This window comes from Erythranthe guttata, chromosome 8 (genome assembly GCF_056151865.1).
Source record: "Erythranthe guttata isolate IM_541 chromosome 8, IM_541, whole genome shotgun sequence".
NCBI lineage: Eukaryota > Viridiplantae > Streptophyta > Magnoliopsida > Lamiales > Phrymaceae > Erythranthe > Erythranthe guttata.
The window spans coordinates 20104213-20118223 of NC_142540.1; the positions used below are offsets into that span (position 1 = coordinate 20104213).

Genomic DNA, 14011 nt, shown 5'->3' on the forward strand with positions numbered 1-14011 from the left:
ATTTCGTGTATTCGTAACCATCCATATTTGCACACATTCGTCGATTTTTTCTATCATGTGTAGCATATATATAATTAATGATTTTGTATTTTATTTTATTTTCAATTTAAATTCAACAGGTGTTGATAATAGCGGCAGCAGAAAAACATTAGCGAACGTTGCCGGACGAAAAGAACAACCATTTGAGTGTTATCTTGGCTCGTGTCCACCTGGCGCAAGTGGTGACTGTTGGTGTTGTTCGTTTGACCAACGTTGTTATGCCTCTGATGTGGAATGTAATCGAGTTTGCTACGGGAATTGAAACGTTCCCGAAAAACTGTGTCTTGATTCCAATAACTAATTCTATCGTTCGAATTCAAATAATTAATGAAATAAGTGCAAATTTTTTTTTGATACAAATTATTCATTCGATAATCTCTTTTCCATATTTTTTTCTCTCTACAAAGCACTGTTCCAATTTTTCTCGTCTCATCGTTTGGCAATTTAATCGGAAAGAAGCTAAATGAGTCCGAGCTTTTGGAATATTCCTATTATACATACATACATACACATTAGAATTTTCAATGGAATATAATACCTCAACTGGAATACTTTCATAGTCAAATAATTCGTTCTTCGAGTTCGTATTCGGAGGAGCCAATGTACGAAAATATCCACTTAACCTCTCGTTTTTCCGGTTTACTTCTTTCACGTTACGACCGGGCAGTGATTTTGAGCTCAAAGGGCCTTCTCTGAAATTTTGTGTAGAAAAAAAAAAAAAAGAAAAGCAGTTAAAACAATAATTTTATTAAAAAAATCCAGAAATTGGTAACTTAACTATTGGGAAAAATACAAATTTCATTCCTCATGTTTGCGCCGATTTCACATTTGGTCCCCCATGTTCACAAAAGACACATTTGGTCCCTCATGTTTTAAGAATTCAACAATGTTCATCATTTCCGTCAATTTTCCGTTAGTAATACGGAATCAAGCACGTACCAAAAATTGCTTCACTGGCGGACTAACAATAAATTGACAGAAATGACCAAAAGTATTAAACTATTGAAATTTGAGGGATCAAATGTTTTTTTTTTTGTGAACATGGGGGACCAAATGTGAAATCGGTGCAAACTTGAGGGGTGAAAACTATAGTTTTCCCCTTGAGAGAAAAATGTCGCTAAGCAGGAGATGTGGTCCAAAGTCTCTGCCAATTGAAGTGATGGAGAAAAGGCTTCGAGTGAACTTCGTCGGTTATTTACACGATAAAGTGATGGAGAAAAGGCTTCGAGTGAACTTCGTCGGTTGTTTACACGATATACATGTATAGATCTATATATATTTTACACAATTTTTCGCATGTTTATGTTTGCGATTATATGTAAATCAAAAGTATAAAATTAAGGGATGTAAATTTCACTAGGTGTAGCAACATTTGAGAAACCGTAAATATATAGAACATGGCAACCAAAAAATATAATTTGAGCAAGTCATGTAAATTAATTATTTACAAATTACAAGAAATTTGTAGTTCCTAGGGTTAGCTTTCTTACCCAACTAGATTATCAGGATTGCATGTCGGGTGAAAAATATATACATGAATTATTAAACACTGCCTACAACTTTGATATTTTGAGCAGTCTAGAATTTAAAATGTAACTCATTTCATTCATAACTTTGTCACATAACATCCAATCCAACTAATTCAAGTTGGATCGAAAAGTTAATTCAAAGTCCTACAACTTCAGTTCATTGAGTTTTGCAAAAATCAGACTATAAAATGTTTAATTACATTCGAAATCGAAATGATATAAGTAAAATCGAAACGACGTTTAAAATTTCAATTTATGTATTCATAAATCTATATAATCCGATTTGCAAATATAATACAAATTTTTACATCAAAAAACTCAATGAAATCTTATTCCTTTTCATATATAAATTCATGTGGAAATCAACAATACTAATAATGCCCTAACCTACCAAAATTTGTTAACAAAATCTTATTCATTGCTTTTCATAATCATTCAAGTATTAACAACATCAAATCAATGCAAGTAAAATAATGCATCCATCAATTAACAGAATTAAATTGAGGGTGAAGTTCATTTTACCTATTATTATGCCCCACATTTATAATACATCCCCTGAACTTTAAAATGAACTAAAACAACCCATATTTTTTAAGGCGAACGGCAAATAGGCCCGATCATGACAAGGGACTTATATGCACATATGTCCAGACAAAATACAGTCTTTGCAAATATTCAATACTCATGTCTTTTGTCTAAAATACTCTCCATAATATAATTTTCTCAATATCATTCACTGTACTCAAAATTCCTCAATATTACACATTAACCCAGATTTGAACAAATATATCACATTAACCCCCATTTTCAAAAAAAAAATAAAAAAACAATTTTTTCTATGAATTTTTTTCTCCCGCCAGATTCTCGCGTTGATTTTTTTTTTCCTGATTTTTTTTTCGGCCGGTCCACCGCCAGTTTTCGACGTTAATTTTTTTTTTACTCTTTTTTCCTCTCTAAATTACCGCGTTAACAACAAAATTATTGTCTGAGATAGTAATATTGAATACCAAACAGTAATATTACTAATATTAATCCCCCAAACAACAATATTGTTGTCACAAACAGTAATATTACTGTTCCAAAGAATAATATTACTGTTTCGAACAGTAATATTATTAATACTACTGTCTCGAACAGTAATATTACTAATAATACTGTCCCAAACAGTAATATTATTGTCGAAGACAGTAATATTACGATCAGAGACAGGAATATTACGATCATAAACAGTAATATTACGGTCGCAGACAGCAAAATTGCAGGCTCAGACAATAAAATTAATTAATACAATAAAATTATTGTCTGAGACAGTTAAATTACTGTTGGAGATAGTAATATTAATAAAAAAAATTTTTAAGAAAAAAAAGTCAACGCCGGAGGCCGGCGGTTAACCTGCCAGAGAAAAAAAGTCAACAACGGCTGACCGACAGTCTCCGGCGATGTGGGATCAAAATTGGAATAAGGGTCAAAGTTTGTTATTTGGTGAAATTGAACTAAATTGGGGTGTAAATCATAAAATTAGAGTTGAATTACACCCCATAAATTGGCATCTATAAATTAGGACCCAAACCCACCATATTAAATTCATTCTACAACTATTTGGTAAAACAAAATAAAAAAATACAATGGCTTCTTGCAATAACGCTTGTTTTATTTTCTTCTGTATCGCTCTTGTAGCCCTCTTCATTTCTAGTGAATGTAAGTTTCGATTTGATTTTTTTTCTATTATATATATTATTTAATTTTTAACGTAGGGACCGTTTTGGTTCATTTTAAAATTCACGAAAGTTATTTTATACGTTGTGTACAATTCAGGTAGATTGATATCCAGCAAATAATCTTAATGAAATTTTAGCTATCGATTACATAATCAAATTAGCTGTTAACACAAATTACCCATCGAGCAAATATTTCAATGGCTTCTTACAATATTGCTCGTTTTATTTTCTTCTCTCTGATCATTGTCGCCCTCTTCATTCCTCATGAATGTAAGTTCCATTTTATAATAAATTCTAAGAGACGAAAAATTTATTATTAGCTTAACATCCTTATCTTACGACATCACGAAAAATCTTATTTCACACATTTCGTGTAGTTGTAACCATCCATTTTGCACACACATGTCGACTTTTACCTGTGATTTCAATTTATACGGCGTTAAACTATGTGATGTGTTTCATCATGTGTAGCATATGCATAACTATTGAATTTAAAAAAAAAATCAAATTTTGCAGGTGTTGATAATAACAGTAGCAGAAAAACGTTAGCGAAAGTGGCCGAACACCAACCATTTGAGTGTTATTATTGCCCATGTCCTCCAGTTGGTGATTGTTGGTGTTGTTCTTTTGACCAACGCGTTTATTCCTCTGCTAAGGAATGTGATGAAGCTTACTACTCGAAGAAACATTCCCGAAAAATTGTATCTTGATTTCAATAACTAATTGTACCGTTCGAATTCAAATAATCAATAAGCTAAGTGCAAGTGTGTTTTATACGAATTATTTATTTAATAATCTCGTTTCTATTTTTCTCTCTCTATAAAGCACTGTTCCAAATGATCTTTCTCTAGTCACGCAACGGATGACCTAGTGGTTAGAGGAAATGAGCCTGTGTCAGTTGACCCAGGTTCGAATTCCTTTGCCAAAGATACCACCCCATTTCTAAATAAATCTATATGTTAGCATATTTGAATTAATCGTCTCCAGTGTATAATTCGTAATTAAATTTTAGGAGTCGTAATGAAATCTTATTCATGAAATTTTATTCCTTACTAGTTACTAACATGTATTAGTCGGACATCTATAAATTGGTAAGAAACTCAATTGATGAGGCTTAATTTGGCAAATTATTGGGCCCGTATGTACATTTGGGCTTGGAGTGCATTGTTGGCTCGTGTTCCAACAATATTGTGTTTAATAGACTCTGAATTAGGTCAAACCTCAAGAATAAATATAATTAATAAATATCTCATATTTTCCACCAGTAAAATATACGATTTATTTACACACAGTACACACTCCTACACACACTAAATCACATAATCAAATCACAGATCTCACATTTTCTCTATTTCGTTTTTCTTATCATTTTACTCTTTCTTAAACTATTTCCCCATATAACTTGAGTGTCGGAGGGTCTCCCTGGAGCTCAAGCTCCGAGATTTTAGGTGAACGGAGTAAATTTTCGGTGATCCAGATCGGGAAAGGTATTCGAGAAGAGCCAATGTTGGTGGTGGTTAAATTAACCTCCATTAATTAATCGTCTCCAGTGAATAATTTGTAATTAATCCAGTGAATAATTTGTAATTAATCCGGTGAATAATTCGTAATTAAATTTTAGCAATCGTAATGAATTCTTATTCATGAAATCTTATTCCTTACTAGCATATGTTAGCCCGACATCTATAAATTGGTAAGAAACTACAATATATATGAGTGTGCGAAATGGATAGTCACCAATACATGAGTAAGATAAGACCTTACCTGAAGTAGCATAAAATAAACTCGACAAATACCAAATTTTTCGCCTTTCTCTTAGAATTTTATAAAAAAATATCGAAATATCGTTTCGTATTTGGTTTTTCTAGTACTACAATGTTTCAAGGAATTGTAAAATTGGAAAAATTAAAAATAATTAGAGAGAATTATTTTGTACTAGAGGTTAAGCCTGATGATATAATTCATGATTAAAAAGGAGCTTTACGTTTTACTTTGATCGATTCGTGGGAGGGAAATGCGAAACAATATACGTAATAGAAAAAAAAATCAAATTAGAACTTACGATCATAAGGAATGAAGAGGGCAACATGGTGATCTAGAAGAAAATAAAAGGTGCGATATTGGAAAAAGCCATTGAGATATTTGCCAAATAAATCGTAGAGTGAATTTCATATCGTGAGTTTCTAACCAATTTATAGATGTCGGATTAACATATGTTAATAAGGTATAAGATTTCATTACGACTGCGAAAATTTAATTACGAATTATTTGCTCGATATGATTAATTCGAACGTGCTAACATATAGAATTTACTAACCTTAGAAATGGGGTGGTATCGCTTTGACTACCTCATGGATTTATATGAGAAGGGATAAAGCTATATTTGAAATTTGAATTTTATAGATAATATGAATTTATAAATAAGAGTTATAGCCTGCAGATCATACGAGAGACGTAAACTATACTAAGTTACCCATGTGTGACAAGCTCAACCTAGCGACCGTTGACAAGGAGATTTGAACCCATGTCAATTCACACAAACTCATTTGCGGGACTAGAAAAATATCATTTGGAACAGTGTTTTGTAGAGAGAGAGAAAAATAAATATAGAAAATAAATTATCAAATGAATAATTTGTATCAAAAAAATTTGCACTTATTTCATTAATTATTTGAATTCGAACGATACAATTAGTTATTGAAATAAAGACACGATTTTTCGGGAATGTTTCTACCCGTAGCAAACTATATTACATTCCCCAAAAGAGGAAAAACAGCGTTGGTCATACGGACAACACCAACACTCACCAGTTGCACCGGGTGGACATGCGCCAATATAACAATCAGGTGGTTTTTGTTTTCGTCCGGCAACGTTCGCTAACGTTCTTCTGCTGCCGCTATTATCAGCACCTGTAGAATTTAAATTGAAAAAAAAAAAATTCAATGGTTACATATATGCTACACATGAAAAAAAAAATCGACAGGTGTGTGCAAATATGGATGGTTACCGATACATGGAATGTGTGAAATAAGATTTTTTCATCATGTATCGTATGATGAAACGTGTTAAGCTAATAATAAAAAAAATTGTCTCTTAGAATTTATATAAATGGAACTTACATTCATGGGGAATGAAGAGGGCGACAATGACCTTAGAGAAGAAAATAAAACGAGCAATATTGTAACAAGCCATTAAAATATTTGTTCGATGGCTAAATTGTATTTACAACTAATTTGATTATGTAATCTATAGCTAAAATTTCATTAAGATTATTTGGTGGATATTAATCTAACTGAACTATACCAAACATATAAAATAACTTCCCTGAACTTCAAAATGAACCAAAACGGCCCCTACGTTAAAAATGAAACAATATATATAATCGAAAAAAATCAAATCGAAACTTACATTCACTAGAGATGAAGAGGGCAACAAGAGCCATGCATAAGAAAATAAAACGAGCGTTATTGCAAGAAGCCATTGTATTTATTTCTTATACCAAATAGTTGTAGAGTGAATTTGATATGGTGAGTTTGGGTCCTAATTTATAGTTGCCAATAAACATGTATTCATTACGTATTGCGAAAATCTTCATTACAATTAGTTGCTATATATAATTAAATAAAAATCTGCTAATTAATTATATATGGAATGTATTATCTGTCACTTGAATATTAATTATGGGAATTAAGGAACAAGATTTCAGTACGATTGCTAAAACTTCACTATAATTGTTTTCCGATGTGTTATCTATCTATCACATTAATTAGATATATGGAATGGAAAGTAAGGAATATGATTTTGTGTAATCATTCTAGATGTTACACCTGATTATAAGTGAAAATAATAATTGAGAAAATTTTCAAAATCTCAAAATTTAAAAAAAATCAAAATTCAAAATTAAATCGTATTTTTTTTATATTTTTCAAAATTAGATATATATATATATGCATTTTTTATTAGTCGAGATTTTTGATATTAATAATAGTACAAATGACAATTAATAATTTATAAAACATTAGTTATACAATTGTTATAATTATTTTATAGTGTTATTTATATTTATATATTTATAGTTAGGATTATTATAACAAGGAATATATATAAACAAAAGGTGTAAAATGATTATAATAAATAATGTTAAATAGATTATTAATTATCATTTTCATTATTATTAAATAAATTTTAATTAAATTATTAACAAATATAATATAATAAACTAAATTGAAAGGACTTGAGCTTAATTCATTTAAATCTTACGGTTCGATTCTAATATTTGAATAAAATATATATATAAAAAAAATATAAATCAAATGATCTACGAATTTAATTCTTACGATTTTTACAAATTAAACCAATTATTAAAAGGAAAATCACATCATAATATTTTGATTATACTCGTCATATATAGTTTTATTTTTAAAGTAAGAATTTAATTAGAATGAGATATAATCTATTTTTGTTAAAATAAACATCATCTATATTTTTAAATAATTATCTTATAATAAAATAATCAATAATTTTAATAAGTTCTTGTCAACAATTGAGGTTAATCGATTTAAATATATTGAAATGAGTTATAATCAATTTTTTTAAATAAACATCTTATTTTATTTTTCATTCGAATTTTTCACACTATCGATTTCAATAACATAAGTGAGTTTGTATTAAGTCAACGCGTTTGTTTATATATTGAATTGATTCAATACTTTATACTTTTCAATAGTGGAGATTATATTGATATAGTAATTAATAATAGATGTTTTGAAGTATTGAACCGTGATTCTATATATTTTTTAAAAGTTTTTTATATTGCATTTGTTAATAATTTAATTAAAATTATTTAATAATAATTAATATGAAAGTTAATAATTTATTTAACATATTTATCATTTTACACTAGCGTTTTATATTATATATATTTATTGTCTATATTTTAACAACTATGTTCGTTGTCCAAGTGGTTAGAGTTGCCATATTCTGCCAATTACCCGAATTCGAATCCCCCAGGCGCGATTTTTGGACGAAAATAACCGGAAATCCGGGTTGACCCGATGGGTCCTCGGGCCGGGCCCTCAGGTTCCCTCGTTGGGTCCCGGTTAGACCCGGCCTATGGTCGTGTCTAAGTGTACAGTTGGTTGCGAGTTCCTTCATTACAAATTTTTTTTTTTTTAAATACACCCATTATAAATAATCAGATGTAACATCATTTTTGGACGAAAATAACCGGAACTCCGGGTTGACCCGACAGGTCCTCGGGCCGGGCCGTCGGATTTCCCCGTTGGGTCCCGATCAGACCCGGCCTTTGGTCGTGTCTAAGTATACGGTTGGTTGCGGGTTCCTTCATTACCAAAAAAAAAAATAAAAAAAAATACACACATTATAAATAATCAAATGTAACATAGAATACCGGGTGGAAGACACAGTCTGGCCCAATTCTGGACCGGTTTGTACACCACGAACACGTGAGTTATACCGATAAGCTTAATTCGAACAGCAAGTATCGATTGCTCAAAGAATAACCAACGGACAAAGAATATGCAAACCTATACACATATCTTACTCAAAACCAAAAGAATCTTCTTCCGATTCTTTTTGTTTTTTTTTTTTTTTTTTTTTTTTTTTTTTTACAAATTTAATTGAATGTGTAGTATGACCTAACTAAGGTTAAACGATAGCCAGTCATTTTCACCAAGAACGTAGACCAAAACCAACGACAATGGATACAACAAATAAGCCAAGAAAGCCGTCCAAACGGGCAACACGGTACTATAGCTTGCAAGAAATCCCATAATCGCAGATACAACAAGAACCATTGTCACCTCAGTCGAAAAACTCCACGATAATCCGCGAAAATAGATTAGCGAGAGAAGTACAATTAATACACGTTGTTCATAAATACAGTCCCCGCATAAATGCATTATTCATAAGATAAGACCAATGTTTTGAAAACCGGACCGGACATCGACCCGGCCAAGCTACTGGGTCACGGTTGGACCGGTTCAACCGAGGTCCAACCGGGTTTTTTACTTTTTTATATATATATATAATTTTTTATTAATTTAATACCTCAAATATAATAAATTTTATATTTTTATATTTGCCTTTCACTTTCATCACTTTATTACCCAACTCACTCCACCTTTTTTACAAAAATATAATTTAAAATTATTAATTTTCTCCCCTCCTCACTCCTCACTCCTCTCTCTCTCTCTCTCCTCTCCTCTCCCCCCTCTCTCCTCTGATTTCGTCCTCCCCTCTCTCTCTCCTTTCTTCTTCCTCTCGTTTTCACAGCCACAAGCCCATCCCCTTCTCTTCTTTTATTCTCTTCTATCTCTGTTTATTTTTAATTATCCCAATTTCCACCCAGACTTATACTCTATTTGCTCAACTTATTGTTTCATTTTTTCCTTCATTTTCAATTTCTCCTTCGTTTTCTTTTCTTCGGTGAAAATCTATGGCTGCCACCACTTGTATTCGGTCAATACTACGCAGATGCGTTCACCAACAACCTTTTTCGACAAGATTTTACCACCCACGACCACCATTGACTTAGATCTGGCCATGATTTTTTTTTTTGAGCTAAAAACCGGTTTTTGGACCGGGTTCCGGGTTAACCGGTTCTTACCGGTCGAACCGGGATTTTGGCATTTGACCCGGGTTTTTGGGATTTTTGGTTTTTCACATTTAACCGGACCGGACATGGCGGCGGTTCGCGGTTGAACCGGTCCGACCGGCCGGTCCGGTCCGGTTTTCAAAACATTGGATAAGACCTTGCCTGAAGTAGCATAAAATAAAGGGCGAATGGCAAAAAGGCCCATCACATGGGACTTAAATGCATTTTGGTCCACAAAAAAAACAGTCTCTCAATTAAACGCATTCCCATGTCTTTAGTCTAAAATACCCTCCATAATATCATTCTTATCAATTCCATCCATTATGCTCTAACTTCTTTAATATTACACATTGAACTCGGATTTAAACAAATATATCACATTAACCCCCAATTTTTTTTTCAGAAAATGATTTTTTTTCTGAATTTGTTTTTTCCGGCCAGATTTCGGCGTTGACCGTCGGAGACCGGTGTTGACTTTTTTTTATTTGAATTTTTTTTCTTAGAAAACAAATATTTTAATTAATATTATTGTTTGTGACAGTAATATTATGAATATTATTTTCCCGAACAACAATATTATTAATATTATTGTCTAAGACAGTTAAATTACTGTTGAAGACAGTAACTTAGCAGCCAATGCAGTAATATTAATAAAAATAAATTTTATTAAGAAAAAAAAATAAAAAATAAAAATGAAAGTCAATTAACAGTTAAATTACTATCTCCGACAGTTAAATAACTGCTGGAGACAGTAATTTAGCAACAAATACAGTAATATTAATTAAAAGTATTTTTTTAAGAATAAAAAAGTAGTTAAATTACTGTCTCCGACAGTTAAATAACTGCTGAAGACAGTAATTTAGCAACAAATACAGTAATATTAATTAAACATATTTTTTTAAGAATAAAAAAGTCAATTAAGAGTTAAATTACTGTCTCCGACAGTTAAATAACTGATGGAGACAGTAATGTAGCAACAAATACAGTAATATTAATTAAAATATTTTTGAAGAAAAAAAAAGTCAATTAACAGTTAAATTACTGTCTCCGACAGTTAAATAACTTTCGGAGACAGTAATTTAGCAGCCAAGACAGTAATATTGATTTTTTTTTTTTTTAAGAACAAACAAAATTATTAAAAAAAAAATAGTCAACACCAGAGAACGGCGGTCAACGGTGGTCAACGGCGGCGACCGGCGGTCTCCGATGTTGGCGGGTCAAAATTGAAATTACGGTTAAAATTGGTTAATTGAAGAAATTGGGCTAAATTGGGGTGTAAATCCTGAAATTGGAGTTGAATTGGGTTTCAATGAATTGGGGGTAATTTTGGTATATATAAAATGATTTTCCTTATTTTCAAATAAGTTTAAATGAGCTGGATTTATTTTAAAAATAAAAAAGTTGGATGTCCCTCTTTTAATTAAGTGCCCTTGTCATGGGCCTTTTTGTGATTTACCCTAAAATAAACTCAACAAATAACAAGTTTTTCGCCTTTCTCTAAGAATTTTATAAAAAATATCGAAATCTCGTTTTGTATTAGGTTTTTTTAGTACCACAATGTTTCAAGGAATTGTAAAATTGGAAAAATTAACCATAGCTCACGGTTGGTCGTAATTTGCCCTTAGAGAGAATTATTTTGTACTAGAGGTTAAGCCTGATATGATTCATGGTTAAAAAGGAGTCTTACATGTTAGTAAGGAATAAGATTTCATGATTAAGATTTGGCTTAATTCCACTTTGCACCCTTGAAATGGAGCCTTTTGGCATTTTGCACCCTTGAAAAACAATAATAACACTTTGCACCATCAAAACACAATAAATCATCCACAATACGCCATGAATTGAATAACGAAGGCAATTTTATTTTTTATTGGTGTTTTTCTTTATCGGGGATGCAAAATAAATAAATAAATATTATTTTCTTCAACCTCCAACCTAATTTCGAGCGCACATAGTGAGAAAAAAAAACACCGGATTATCTTACAAAATAAAATAAAATAAACTTTTATCACTTAATTATTCAATTGATGTATTTTTTGTATTGTAACTAGTGGAAATATTAGGTAAAAATATATGGAAGAAAATATGATTTTCAGATAACTTGATAACGAAATAGCCGAAGGATTTTTTTTCGTAAAATATTTTTTTGGGATAAAAAGTATAATTTTTAAATATGTTGATGAGATGTATTTTTATTAATTTGGTTTATAGTTTCAAAATAATTGATGAATTAAAAAAAAATATTTGACATTAGTCATCCTAAACAATGCCACAAAAATATTAAATTAGATTTATTAGCTTTAAAAATTCATTTGGGGTGCATGATTTATTGTATTTCGAGGGTGCAAAGTGCTATTAATTTTTTTCGAGGGTGCACAGAGCCAAAATAATATATTTCAAGGGTGCAAAGTGGAATTAAGCCATTAAGATTTCATTACAACTACGAAAATTTAATTACGAATTATTTGCTCGATATGTTTAATTCGAACCTCCTAACATATAGATTTTATTAACCTTAGAAATGGGGTGGTATCGCTTTGAATACCTCATGGATTTATATGAGAACGGATAAAGTTATATTTGAAATTCGAATTTTATAGATAATATGAATATATAAATAAGAGTTATAGCTTGCAGATCATACGAGAGACGTAAACCACACTAGGCTAATAAAGTAATAATGTGTGGCAAGCATGACCTTAAGCGTTGACAAAGAAATTTGAACCCGATTCAATTGACACAAACTCACTTGTGGGACTAGAGAAAGATCATTTTGTACAGCGCATTGTAGAGGTTGGAGAGAGAGAGAGATATGGTAGAAAAGTGATTATCCAACGAATAATTCGTATCAAAAAAAATTTGCACTTATTTCATTATTTATTTTAATTCGAGCGATACAATTAGTTATTGAAATCAAGACACAATTTTTCGGAAATGTTTCTTCGAGTAGCAATCTTCATCACATTCCCGATAATTTGTATAACATCGTGTGGTAAACGAACAACACCAACATTCACCAGGAGTTGAGCCAGGTGGACAATAGCCAAGAGCACACTCAAATGACTGTCGTTTTCGTCCGGCAACTTTTGCTAACGTTTTTCTGCTACTATTATCAATACCTGTAGAATTTAAATTGAAAAAAAAATATTCAATATATATATATATATATATATATATATATATATATATATATATATATATATATATATATATGCAACACATCATAGAAAAAATCGACGGGTGTGTGCAAAATACCGATACACGAAATGTGTGAAATAAGATTTTTCATGATGTATCACAAGATGAAACAAGTTAAGCTAATAATTAAAAAAGTCCGTCTCTTAGAATTTATTATAAAGTGGAACTTACATTCATGAGGAATGAAGAGGGCGACAATGACCATAGAGAAGAAAATAAAACGAGCAATACTATAACAAGCCATTGAAATATTTGTTCGATGGCTAAATTGTGTTTACATCTAATTTGATTATGTAATCGATGGCTAAAATAAAATTAAGATTATTTACTGGATATCAATCTACGTGAACTGTACCCAACGTATAAAATAACTTTCGTGAACTTTAAAATGAACCAAAACGGCCCTACGTTAAAAATGAAATAATATATAGAATAGAAAAAAATCAAATCGAAACTTACATTCACTAGAAATGAAGAGGGCAACAAGAGTGATACAGAAGAAAATAAAACGAGTGTTATTGCAAGAAGCCATTGTATATTTTTTTTTAACCAAATAGTAGTAGAATGAATTTAATATGGTGAGTTTGGGTCCTAAAAAATTAGATGCCAATAAACATATACTCATTATGTATTGCTAAAATTTCATTACAATTTGTTGTTATATATAATTAAATAAAAATCTGCTAATTAATTATATATGGAATGTATTATCTGTCACTTGAATTAAATATGGGAATCAAGGAACAAGATTTCAGTACGATTGCTAAAACTTCACCACACATAATCATACACATATACACATAGTTATTTAATCAAAATTACGATTCAACGGCAACAAAAATATCTTGTTACAAAAACGTTAATCATTAGCCACAAATACTATATTTTGTTTTTAAAATATAACTATTGGC

The 14011-nt window shown here is 30.8% G+C and overlaps 1 long non-coding RNA gene across 1 annotated transcript; it reads right to left on the reverse strand.

Annotated features, from left to right (window-relative positions):
- Positions 1-5919: 5919 nt before the first annotated feature.
- LOC148768765 (uncharacterized) lies at positions 5920-6801 on the reverse strand. The gene is made up of 2 exons (XR_016032906.1): positions 6695-6801; positions 5920-6195 (listed from the first exon to the last, which is right to left on the reverse strand). It is a non-coding gene; the product is annotated as an uncharacterized LOC148768765 (long non-coding RNA).
- Between the last annotated feature and the right edge of the window lie 7210 nt (positions 6802-14011).